The sequence below is a fragment of the Halichoerus grypus genome, chromosome 8 (assembly GCF_964656455.1).
Source record: "Halichoerus grypus chromosome 8, mHalGry1.hap1.1, whole genome shotgun sequence".
Lineage (NCBI taxonomy): Eukaryota > Metazoa > Chordata > Mammalia > Carnivora > Phocidae > Halichoerus > Halichoerus grypus.
The window spans coordinates 5886242-5899432 of record NC_135719.1 but is presented as its reverse complement, the minus strand read 5'-3'; positions in this window follow the sequence as shown (position 1 = coordinate 5899432).

Sequence of the window (13191 nt, the reverse complement as noted above, 5' to 3'; positions counted from 1 at the left end):
AATGTACATGTCTGTAGGGCACCTGGGTGGCTCAGTCAGTGAAGCATCCAACTCTTGATTTTGGCTCAGTTCATGATCTCAGGGTTGTGAGATCCAGCCCCACGTTGGGCTCTGCACTGGGCATGGAGCCTGCTTAAGATTCTTTCTCTCCTTCTGCCTCTGCCCCTCCCCCTCTAAAACAAAGTAAAAATGTACATGTCTGTATATATGTGTATTAGAAATACAATAGAATGAAAAGACAGATGAATTAATCCCAAATGAAAGAACAAGATAAGGCCAGAGCCAGAGATCTAAGTGAAACATAGGTTCACATCAGGCATATAAGTAACATGCCTGATGGAGAATTTAAGGCAACAATCATAAGGACGCTCACTGGACTTGAGAAGAATGGAAGACATCAGTGAGACCCTCACCACAGAGATAAAAGAGTTAAAAAAGAATCAATCAGAGACGAAGTGTGCAATAAACGAGATTAGAAACATACTTGATGTAATAAACAGCAGGCTGGAAGAAGCAGAGAAACAAATTAATGACCTAGAAGACAAAGTAATGCAAAGCAATGAAACTGAAAAAAGAGAAAGGAGAATTATGCAAAACAAGAATAGACTTAGGGAACTCCGTGACTCCATCAAATGTAATAACATTTGTGTTATAGGAGTCCCAGAAGTAGAAGAGAAAAGGCAAAAAATGTATTTGAAGAAATAACAGCCAAAAACTTCCCTAATCTGGAGAAAGAAACAGACATCCAGATCCAGGAGGCACAGAGAACTCCCATCAAAATCAACAAAAGCAGGCCAACACCAAGACATATTGTAAATAAAATGGCAAAATATGGTAATAAAGAAAAAAAAATCCTAAAAGCAGCAAGACAAAAGAAGTCACTAACTTACAAGGGAAAACCCATAAGGCTAGCTGGAGATAGTTTCAACAGAAACTTTGCAGGCCGGAAGAGAGTGGCATGATATATTCAAAGTGCTGAAAGGGAAAAATCTGCAACCAAGAATCGCAATCCAGCAAGGCTATCATTCAGAACAGAAGGAAAGTTAAAGAGGACTAAAGGAGTTCATGACCACAAAACCAGGCCTGCAAGAAATATTAAAAGGGACTCTTTGAGTGGAAAGTAAGACCAAAAGTAACAGTATAAATGTAGGAAACACAAAAGCAGTAAAAATAAATATTTCTGTAAAAAATTATTCAAGTAACTCATACAAGGAAAAAAAGGATAGAAAATATAATCACATATACCTAAATGTGGGGAGGAGAGAAGAAATGTGGGGTTCAAACTTAAGCGACCATCAACTTAATATAGATTGCTACATGCAGAAGAGGTTATATACAAACCTAGTGGTAAAACCACTAATAAACATGCAAAGAATAAAGACAAAGAAATCCAAATATATCACTAAAGAAAATCAGCAAACCATGAAAGAGAGAAAGACAAAAAAGGATCAGAGAAAATCTCCAGAAACAACCATGAAACAAGTAACAAAATGGCAATAAATACATATCTACCAATAATTACTTTCGATGTAAATGGACTAAACACTCCAATCAAAAGACATAAGGTGAGAGAATGGATAAAAAACAAGACCCATCTATATGCTGCCAAAAGAGACTCATTTCAGACTGAAAGACACCTGCAGATTGAAAGTGAGGGGATGGAGAACATTTATCATGCAAGCGGATGTGAAAAGACAGCCAGGGTAGCAATACTGATATGGGACAAATGAGACTTTAAAACAAAGACTGTAACAAGAGGCAAAGAAGGACACTATATAATAATAATAAAGAGGACAATTCAACAGGAAGGTATAACAATTGTAAATATTTATGCACCCAACATGGGAACACCCAAACACATAAAACAATTAATAACAAACCTAAAGGAACTAATTGATAATAATACAATAATAGTAGGGGACTTTAACACCCCATTTACATAAATGGACAGATTATCTAAACAGAAAATCAACAAGGAAAGAGGGGCTTTGAAGGACACAGTGAACTAGATGGATTTAACAGATATATTCAGAACATTCCATCCTAAAACAGCAGAATACACATTCTTTTCAAGTGCACACGTACCATTCTCCAGAATAGATCATGTATTAGGCCACAAAACAGGCCTCAACAGATTCAAGAAGATCAAAGTCATACCATGCACCTTTTCTTACCACAGCACTATGAAACTAGAAGTCAATCACAAGAAAAAGTCTGGAAAGACCACAAATACATGGAGGTTAAATTACTGCTACTAAACAATGAGTGTGTCAATCAGGAAATAAAAGAAGGAATTAAAAAATACACAGAAACAAACGAAAATGAAAATACAATGGTCCAAAACCTTTGGGATGCAGCAAAAGCAGTTCTAAGAGGGAAGTTTATAGCAATACGGCCAAACTCAAGAAGCAAGAAAACTCTCAAATAAACAATGTAACCTTACACCTAAAGGATCTAGAAAAAGAACAACAAAAAAACCTAAAACCAGCAGAAGGAAGGAGATAATAAAGATGAGAGCAGAAATAAACAATATAGAGACTAAAAAAAAAAAAAAAAATAGAAGGAACAATGAAACCAGGAGCTCGTTCTTTGAAAAAATTAATAAAATTGATAAACCTCTAGCCAGACTTATCAAAAAGAAAAAAGAGAGATCCCAAACAAATATAATCACAAGGGAGAGAGGAGAAATAGCAATCAACACCACAGAAATACAAACCATTATAAGAGAATATTATGGAAATCTCTATGCCAACAAATTGGACAACCTAGAAGAAATGGGTAAATTCCTAGAAACACATAAATTACCAAAAATGAAACAGGAATAGAAAATTTGAACAGATTGATAACCAGCAAAGAAATTGAATCAGTAATCAAAAAACTCCCAACAAACAGAAATCCAGGACCAGATGGCCTCACAGGCGAATTCTACCAAACATTTAAAGAAGAGTTAATATCTATTCTTCTCAAACTAGTCCAAAAAATACAAGAGGAAGGAAAACTTCCAAATTCATTCTATGAGGCCAGCATTACCCTGATACACAAACCAAATAAAGACACCACAAAAAAGAGAACTACGGGCCAATATCTCTCACAAATATAGGTACAAAAATCTTCAACAAAATCCAGCAAACCAAATCCCACAATATGTTAAAAAAAATCATTTACTACAATCAAGTGGGATTTATTCCTGGGTTGCCAGGTGGTTCAATATTCGCAAATCAATCCACATGATACATCACATCCACAAGGGAAAGGATAAAAACCGTATGATCATTTCAGTAGATTCAGAAAAAACATTTGACAAAGTACAACATCCATTCATGATTTTAAAAAACCCTCAACAAAGTAGGTTTAGAGGAAACATACCAGCAGCAATATAGATTGCTACATGGATTTTTTATTATCAATATTATTATATTGATAATAAAGGCCATATATTAAATATAGCTAATACCATCCTAAATGGGGAAAAACTGAGAGCTTTTCCTCTAAGGTCAGGAACAAGACAGAGATGTCCACTCTCACCACTATTATTCAGCTAGTACTGGAAGTCATAGCCACAGCAAGCCGACAACAAAAAGAAAGAAAAGCCATCCAGGGACACCCAGGTGGCTCAGTCAGTTAAGCATCTGCCTTCGGCTCAGGTCATGATCCCAGGGTCCTGGGACTGAGTCCCATGTTGGGGGTGGGGGGGGTCCTTGCTCAGTGGGGAGCCTGCTTCTCCCTCTCCCTTCCGCTCCTCCTGCTTGTGATCTCTTTTTCTCTCTGACAAATAAATAAGTAAAATCTTTAAAAATAAATAAATAAATTTTTAAAAAGAAATAAAAGGCATCCAGATCAGCAAGGAAGAAGTCAAACTGTCACTATTTGCAGATGACATGACACCATATATAGAAAACTCCAAAGACACCACCAAAAAAACTGCTAGAATTGATCAATGAATTCAGGAAAGTTGTAAGATCCAAAATCAACATACAGAAATCTACTGCTTTTCTATACACCAATAATGAAGCAGCAGGAACAGAAATTAAGGACTCAATCCCATTTACAACTGCACCAAAAATAATAAGATACCTAGGAATAAACCTAACCTAAGAGGCGAAAGACCTGTACTCTGAAAACTATAAAACACTGATGAAAGAAATGGAAAATGACACAAAGAACTAGAAAGACAGTCCATGCTCATGGGTTGGAAGAACAAATATTGTTAAAATGTCTATACTACCCAAAGCAATCTACATATTTAAGGTAATCCTTATCATAATATGAACAGCACTTTTCACAGAGCTAGAACAAACGATCCTAAAATGTGTTTGGAACCACAAAAGAACCCGAATAGCCAAAGCAACATTGAAAAAGCAAAGCAAAGCTAGAGGCGTCACAATTCTGGACTACTACAAATCTGTAGTGATCAAAACAGTATGGTACGGACACAAAAATAGGCACAGAGATCAAAGGAATAGAATAGAAAACCCAGAAATGAACCCACAATTATATGGTCAATTAATCTTTGACAAAACAGGAAAGAATATGCAATGGGAAAAAGTCCCTTCAACAAATGGTGTTGGGAAAACCGGATAGCTACATGCAAAAGAATGAAACTGGACCACTTTCTTATGCTATACACAAAAATAAACACAAAATGGATTAAAGACCTAAACGTGAGACCTGAAACTATAAAAATCCTAGAAGAGAGCACATGCAATAGCTTCTTTGATATCAGCCATAGCAAGTTCTTTCTAAATATGTCTCCTGAGGCAAAGGAAACAAAAGCAAAGACAAACTGGGGTGCCTAGCTGGCTCAGTCAGTAGAGACTCTTAATCTCGGGGTTGTAAGTTCAAGCCCCACGCTGGGTGCAGAGATTACTTAAAAATAAAACCTAAAAAAAAAAAATAGTAAACTATTGGGACCACATCAAAATAAAAAGCTTCTGCACAGCAAGGAAATAATCAGCAAAACTAAAAGGCAACCTACTGAATGGGAGAAGGTATTTGCAAAATGACATACCCAATGTTAGTATCCAAAATATATAAAGAATTTATACAAATCAATACCCAAAAAACAAATACTCCAATTTAAAAATGGGCAGAAGATATGAATAGATATTTTTCCAAATAAGACATACAAGATGGCCAACAGACACATGAAAAGATGCTCAACATCACTCATCCTCAGGGAAATGCAAATCAAAACCACAATATCACCTTAACACCTGTCAGAATGGCTAAAATCAAGAACACAAGAAATAACAGGTGCTGACGAGGGTACGGAGAAAGGGGAACCCTCTTACACTGCTGGTGGGAATGCAAGCTGGTGCAGCCACTCTGGAAAACAGTATGGAGGTTCCTCAAAAAGTTAAAAATAGAACTACCCTATGATCCAGCAATCACACTACTGGGTATTTACCCAAAGGATACAAAAACACTAATTCAAAGGGATACATGCACATCAATGTTTATAGCAGCATTATTTACAATAGTCAAATTATGGAAACAGCCCAAATGTCCAACGACTGATGAATGGATAAAGAAGAGGTGGTGTATATATACAATGGAATATTATTCAGCCATAAGAAAGAATGAAATCCTGCCATTTGCAATGACATGGATGGAGCTAGAGAGTATAATCTAAGTGAAATAAGTCAGCCAGAGAAAGACAAATACCATACGATTTCACTCATATATGGAATTCAAGAAACAAAACAAATGAGCAAAGGAAAAACAAAAGAGAGAGAGAGAGAGAGAAACCAAGAAACAGACCCTTAACTACAAAAACCAAACTGCTGGTTACCAGAGGGGAAGTGGGTGGAGGGATGCGGGAAACAGGTGATGGGGACTAAGGAGTGCACCTGTGATGAGCACCAGGTATTGTATGGAAGTTTTGAATCACTATATTGTACACCTGAAATTAATATTACACTGTATGTTAACTAACTGGAATTTCAATAAAAACTTAAAAAAATACAATAGAAATGAGAGACTAATTTACTTCTCTCAACCTAGAACAGACAAAATAGACACGAATTATTTGTTAGCATCTCAGTTCAGCATTTTGCCATGAGTGTGCATTACCCTGTTTTCTTCTTCGTTGTTTACAGTTTTTAATTTTTTCTCTTCAAAAACCAGTCCTATTTATCAGTTCTGGCTGATAGTTTTTCTGTTTTTGAATTTATTCTTCTCTCAGCTGCATGATTTCCTTCCTTTTGCTTTCCTTACATTTATTTTGTTCCTTTAAAAATGTGCTGAATTGAATGCTAAACCCTTTGTTTTCATTCTACCTCGTTTAGTAATCTCAGTTTATAGGGTTGTAAATTTCCCCTTGAGCCACCTCCCAAGCTCTAACACCCTCAGGCCCTGCCACCTGTCTCATGCCCTTGAGATAGATGGCCGGGGAGTGCCCCCGCACTGAGAGCTCTAGTTTTGGAAGATCTTCCTTCTCGCTACTCTCAAAGGTGCTTACTTCTTTACCCTCACCACAGCATTATGCCTCAAGATTCCTAGGCTTCCCCCAAATAAAATCTCTAGGAAGGCGGCTTCACACATTCATATGTGACTTGACGTTCCCATAACGAGGGAGTGGTAGACAAATGGAACACCAGTATATGATAAAAGTGCCATTGCCAATCAGCAGGGGAGAGATGGACAGATCAATAGGTGGTATCAGGACCATTGAATCCCAATCGATTAAAGGTGAAAGTTCTAAAGGACTGTAAAAATACTAGAAAAAAAACATGCAAAAAAAGCTTAATAATTTCAGAGTGGTATGGCTTTTCCAAACAAAACCTAAACTCTCGGCCACAAAAAAAAAAAAAAAAAAAAAAAAAAGGTGGGGGGCATGGATTGCAAGTGCATGTAATTAGGAGTTCTGCACCAATGTGCCAATGGCATAAAAATAAGGTGGGGGGAGCCCGGTTTTAGATTTATAATTGCCTTATAAACATGGCAAAAGGTGCTCCTCCTCATTCATCGTGAAAGCTATGCGATAAAACCGTTGAGTAGGGTTGACCATCTTTTAACATGTTTTATGAGCCATTTATATTTTCTGTGAAAGCCGATTTTTGCTTGTGTCCATATTTTCACCCAGTTTGAGGAAAATCAGAACATTTGGTAATAAAATTTGGTTACAACATGGATAAACAGACACAGACATCTCTGGGGGAAATACATGTGGGAGTTGGTGTGACTTTTTTGAAAGGGCACTTGATCTATTAAAAGCACAAACACAGATCTTAAAAGTTCTCATCCCGAGAAAGAAAATTTTGTAACTATGGGTGGTGGAGGATGTTAACTAGACTTACTTTGATGATCCTTTCCCAATACACACGAATCATTACACGGTACACCTGAAACCAGAATAATGGTGTGTGTCGATTACACCTCAACAAAATATAAAAACCTATAAACACACATACCGCTTTATCCAGCAATTCTATTTCCAGGAATATATTCCTATGTGTGTGGATTAACATATATGTGAGCCTGTTTTGAAATACCAAAATACTACAGGGGCACCTGGGTGGCTCAGTCTTTAAGCTTCTGCCTTCGGCTCAAGTCATGACCCCAGGGTCCTGGGATCGAGCCCTGCATCGGGCTCCCTGCTCCACAGGAAGCCTGCTTCTCCCTCTCCCACTCCCCCTGCTTGTGTTCCCTCTCTCACTGTGTCTCTCTCTGTCAAATAAATAAATAAAATCTTAAAAAAAAAAAAAAGAAATACCAAAATACTACAAATGATCTAATTGTCCATGCATGGGGAACAGGCTAAATGAATCATGAATTATTTACGAAGAAGTAAAATGAATGGAACATATATATACACACACACACAACATATGTATATGTGTGCACGTGATACCGAACTAGTTCACTCACTGTGAAATAAAAACAGCAAAATTCAGTACAGTGTGCCCAAGAAGCACTCATTCAACAAATATTAGTCAAGGACTTGCTTTATGCCACACCTGTCCTAGGCACTGGAGAAATGGAGGTGCCCGGAATGGCTCAGATCCAAGCTTACACTCTGCTAGAGGAGAGGCGCAAGGAACAAATAGGATATCCAGAAATGAGCTCATTTCAGATCGTGGTAAATGCTGCAAAGGAAACTGTGCACCAAGAGATGTGACTGTGAAAGATCGGGGGAAGTGGGGCTGCTTTAGAACACGTGGTCAGGGAGACTTCTCTAGAGGTGCCATTGGGGTTGAAGCGGCAGGGTGCAAGAAAAAAAGACCCTGAGGCAGGAAAGAGCTCAGAGTGAGGGCCACAAAGATGGCTGGTCCTGTCAGAGTGTGGTGACTGGTGGGGAGAGCGCCCCAGATGGGGTCTGAGCAGTAGGCAGAGCTGGGGATCTGTATTTCTCTCTAAAAACATGCTCTCGCTGTATACAAAAAAGGATATAAATGTACATTCATGCATTTTTTTTTTCTTGCGTGTGTGCTTGTTTATGTACATATTTCTGGAAGGAGACACAAGAAACTGATGGCGGTGGCTGCCTTGGGAGGACTGGGGCTCCAGGACAGGAAGGAGACTTATGTTGCATAGTGTATGTTTTTATGTTGTTTGATATTTATATCATGTACATGCATTACTTTTTCAATTAAAAACTAGTTAATTTTTTAAACTCTGGAAACATCATAATATTCCATCTCAGTCGTAATCAGAGAAATGCAAATTAAAACATCAGGGAAATAAGATTTTTTAGAAACGATTCAAAAACTCATAAAGCTCATATTTGATGAGAATATGAGAAAACGGACTCTCAGGGACGCCTGAGTGGCTCAGTCGGTTAAGCAGCTGCCTTCGGCTCAGGTCATGATCCCAGGGTCCTGGGATGGGGCCCTGCCCCAGGCCCCCTGCTCAGTGGAGAGCCTGCTTCTCCCTCTGCCCCTCCCCCCTGCTTGTGCTCTCTGTCTCTCTCTCTCTGACAAATAAATAATAAAATCTTAAAAAAAAAAAATAAATGCAATGTATAAATCTTATCTTTTATAGTTACAACTCTTTTTGGCATCTGGATTAAGGAATCTTTCCCTACTCTAAAATTAGACAGGTATTTCCTAGATTGCTTTGTAAAAGGTTTTAAGTTTTACTTCTGGCATTTAGATCTAGAATATACCAATTTTCATACTGGTCTGAGGAAGAAGAGATGCAGTTTATTACCTTTTTTTGCCATATGGATAATCAATTTGCCCAGCTCCATTTACTGGTGAGTATAGGAGGTAGCAGGATAGAATGTGAGGAACAGACCAGGCGGTAAATGGAGCTGGGCAAGGAAACAAAGTCTTGGACCTGAGGGAAGTCTGCAGTGGCCCCTGAGGTTTCCTCCTTAATATTAACTGAGACTGTTTTCTTGCATGTTGTCATACGAAGATTTGGTGCTAGGCACTGTTTCAGCCATTGTGTCCCCAGAGAGGAATGTTGCTGATACACAGAATACGGACAATTAAAAATCTACAAAAGACTAAAGTCTTTGATCATATAATTGAGCCACTGAGTCAACTCCAGCAGCAAGCATCTGGTACATATTAAGTCCTCAATAAATATTTCGGAATAAGTGAATGAATGAATACATCTTCCACACAGGACCACTCCCTGTGCCTCACGATACCTAGTTCTTTTCTGTCTCTGTTGTCTTCATATTTTCTGTTCCTTCCACCGAGAATGCCATTCCTTCAACATCTCCATCTCCTAAAATTTGACTCAACCTCCAAGACTCATCTAGAATGCCACCCTTTCCCTGGCGCTTATCCCAAACTCCAAAAGCAGATGTGATTTCTCCCTCCCTCAAATACTCATAGTACTTTGTACTTTCCATATCTACCTTCTTAAACTTTTGACTTTTAATTATTGGTGCCTAGTCTCTCTCTACAAAAGATTTGGAGGTGCTTATAGGAACACAGAGGACCTTGGTTCCAGCAGTGGTGGGGGCGGGTCTTGTTTTGCAAGCAGACAACTGCACACCTTGCCATCCAAATAGGCAAATAGAGCCTCTGCAGACAACTGGACTGAAGGAATAAAAGGCCAAGACTCAACAGCAGAGCACACGCAACGCACATAGGAGACACTCCCTGAAGGACCAGGCCCTGGGGAACAAGGGATATTGCTCTGCAGGGCATTACAGGACCTCTTCGTCATAAGGCTATTATTGATAGGAGCAAGAGAAGTACTTTCCTAACACACAGAAACAGATGCAGAAAATCAGACAAATTGAGGTGACAGAGGAATATGTCCCAAATGAAAGAACAGGAACAAATTACAGCATGAGACCAAAGTAAAACAGATATAAGTAATATGCCTGATAGAGAATTTAAAGTAATGATCATGGGGCACCTGGGTGGCTCAGTCAGTTAGGCGGCAGGCTCTTGGTTTCGACTCAGGTCATGATCTCAGGGTCCTGGCCTTGAGCCCCACATCCAGCTCTGTGCTCTGTGGGGAGCCTGCTTGAGGATTCTACCTCCCTCTTCCTTTGCCCCTCCCCCTGCTCACTCTTACACACGCGCGCTCTCTCTCCTTCTTTCTCTAAATTAAATAAATAAATCTTAAAAAGATAAATAATTTTTTTAAAAATTTAAAAAATAAAGTAATGATCATAAAGATACTCACTGGACTTGAGAAAAGAATGGAGAACATCAATGAGACCCTTAACACAGAGACAAAAAGGAAACAATCAGAGATCAAGAACAGAATAAATGAAATTAAAAATACACTTGATGGAATAAATAGTAGGCTAGATGAAACAGAATGGAGTAATGACCTGGGAGACAGAGTAATGGAAAGTAACCAAGCTGAGGAAAGGAGAAGAAATAAAATTATGCAAATTGAGAATAGTCTTAGGGAACTCAGTCATTCCATCAAATGTAATAACATCCCCATTATAAGGATCTCAGAAAACAAAGAGAGAGATGGGGGCAAAAAATTCATTTGAAGAAATAATAGCTGAAAACATCCCTAATCTGGGGAAAGAAACAGATATCCAGATCCAGGAGGCACAGAGACACCCCCAAAAATTCAGCCAAAGGAGGTCCATACCAAGACACATAGTAATTAAAATGGTAAAAAAGTGGGGGTGCCTGGCTGGCTCAGTTGGTAGAGCATGTGACTCTTGATCTTGGGGTCATGAGTTCAAGCCCACATTGGGCATAGAGTTTCCTTAAAAATAAACAAATAGAATGGCAAAAGGTAGCGGTAAAGAAAAATATTTAAAAGCAGCAAGAGAAGGGGTGCCTGGGTGGCTCAGTTGGTTAAGCATCCCACTATGGATTTCAGCTCAGGTCATGATCTCAAGGTCATGGAATCGAGCCCCACATCAGGCTCTGAGCTTGGTGGGAGTCTGCTTCTCTCTCTCTCTCTCTCCCTCTGGCCCTCTCCCCACTCGTGCTTTCTCTCTCTCTCTCTGAAATAAATAAATCTTTAAAAAATAATAATAAAAATAAAAGCAGCAAGGGAAGAGAAAAGTTATGAACAAGGGAAACCCCATAAGGCTATCAGTGGATTTTTCAGCAGAAACTTTACAGGACAGAAGGGAGTGGCATGATATATTCACAGTGCTGAAAGGGAAGAATCTGCAGCCAAGAAAACTCTATGCAGCAAGGCTACCATTCAGAATAGGAGAGATAAGGCGTTTCTCAGACAAACAAAAACTAAAGGAGATCATGACCACTAAACTAGCCCTGCAAGAAATATTAAGGGGACTCTTAGAGTGGAAAGGGAGACCATAAGTGAGAGTATGAAAAGTAAAAATCACAAAAGCAGTAAAAACAAATATTTCTGTAAAACCCACTCAAGGGATTCATAAAATATAAGGATGTAAAACATGACACCATATACCTAAAATGTGGGAGGAAGAGGAATAAAGAATCGGTTTAAACTAAGAGACCATCAACTTAATATAGACTGCTACATGCAGAAGAGCTTATATACAAACATAATGGTAACCACAAATCAAAAACCAGTATAGATATGCAAAGAATAAAGAGAAAGGAATCCAAGCACATCACTAAAGAAAGCCAACAAACAATGAAAGACAAAAAGAGAAGAAAGGACCAGAGAAAATCAATAGAAACAACCACAAAACAAGTAACAAAATGGCAATAAATACATATCTATCAATAATTACTTTGAATGTAAATGGACTAAAAGCTCCAATCAAATGTCATAGGGTGACAGAATGGATAAAACACACACACACACACACACACACACACACACAAGGCCCATCTATATGCTGCCTACAAAGGACTCATTTCAGACTGAAAGACACCTGCAGATTGAAAGTGAGGGGATGGAGACCATTTATCATGCAAATGAATGTGAAAAGAAAGCCAGGGTAGCAATACTGATAATGGGACAAAATAGACTTTAAAACAAAGACTGTAACAAGAACAAGGAAGGACACTATATAATAATGAAGGGGACAATTCAACAAGAAGATATAACAATTGTAAATATTTGTGCACCCCAACATGGGAACACCCAAACACATAAATAGTTAATAACAAACATAAAGGAACTGATCGATAGTAATACAATAACAGTAGGGGACTTTACCACCCCACTTACATCCATGAGCAAATCATCCAAACAGAAAATCAACAAGAAAACAATGGCTTTGAATGACACACTGGAACAGATGGATTTAACAAATGTATTCAGAAAATTCCATCTTAAAACCGCAGAATATACATTCTTTTCAAGTGCACATGGAACATTCTCCAGAACAGATCACATATTAGGCACCAAAACAAGTCTCAACAAATTCAAAAAAATTGAAATAATACCATGTATCTTTTCTGACCACAATGTTATGAAACTAGAAATCAACCACAAGAACACAAAAATCTAGAAAGAGCCTAAACACATGGAGGTTAAATAACATGCTACTAAACAATGAATGGGTCAACCAAGAAATCAAAGAAGAAATAAAAAATTACATGAAGACAAATGAAAATGAAAACATAATACTCCAAAACCTTTGGGATGCAACAAAAGTGGTTCTAAGAGGGAAGTTTATAGCCACACAGGTCAACCTCAAGAAGCAAGAAAAACCTCAAATAAACAAGCCAACCTTACACCTAAAGGAGCTAGAAAAAGAACAACAAACAAAAACCCAAACCCAGCAAAGGAAGGAAATAATAAAGATTAGAGCAGAAATAAATGATATAGAAACTAAAAAATACCAATAGAACAGATCAATGAAACCAG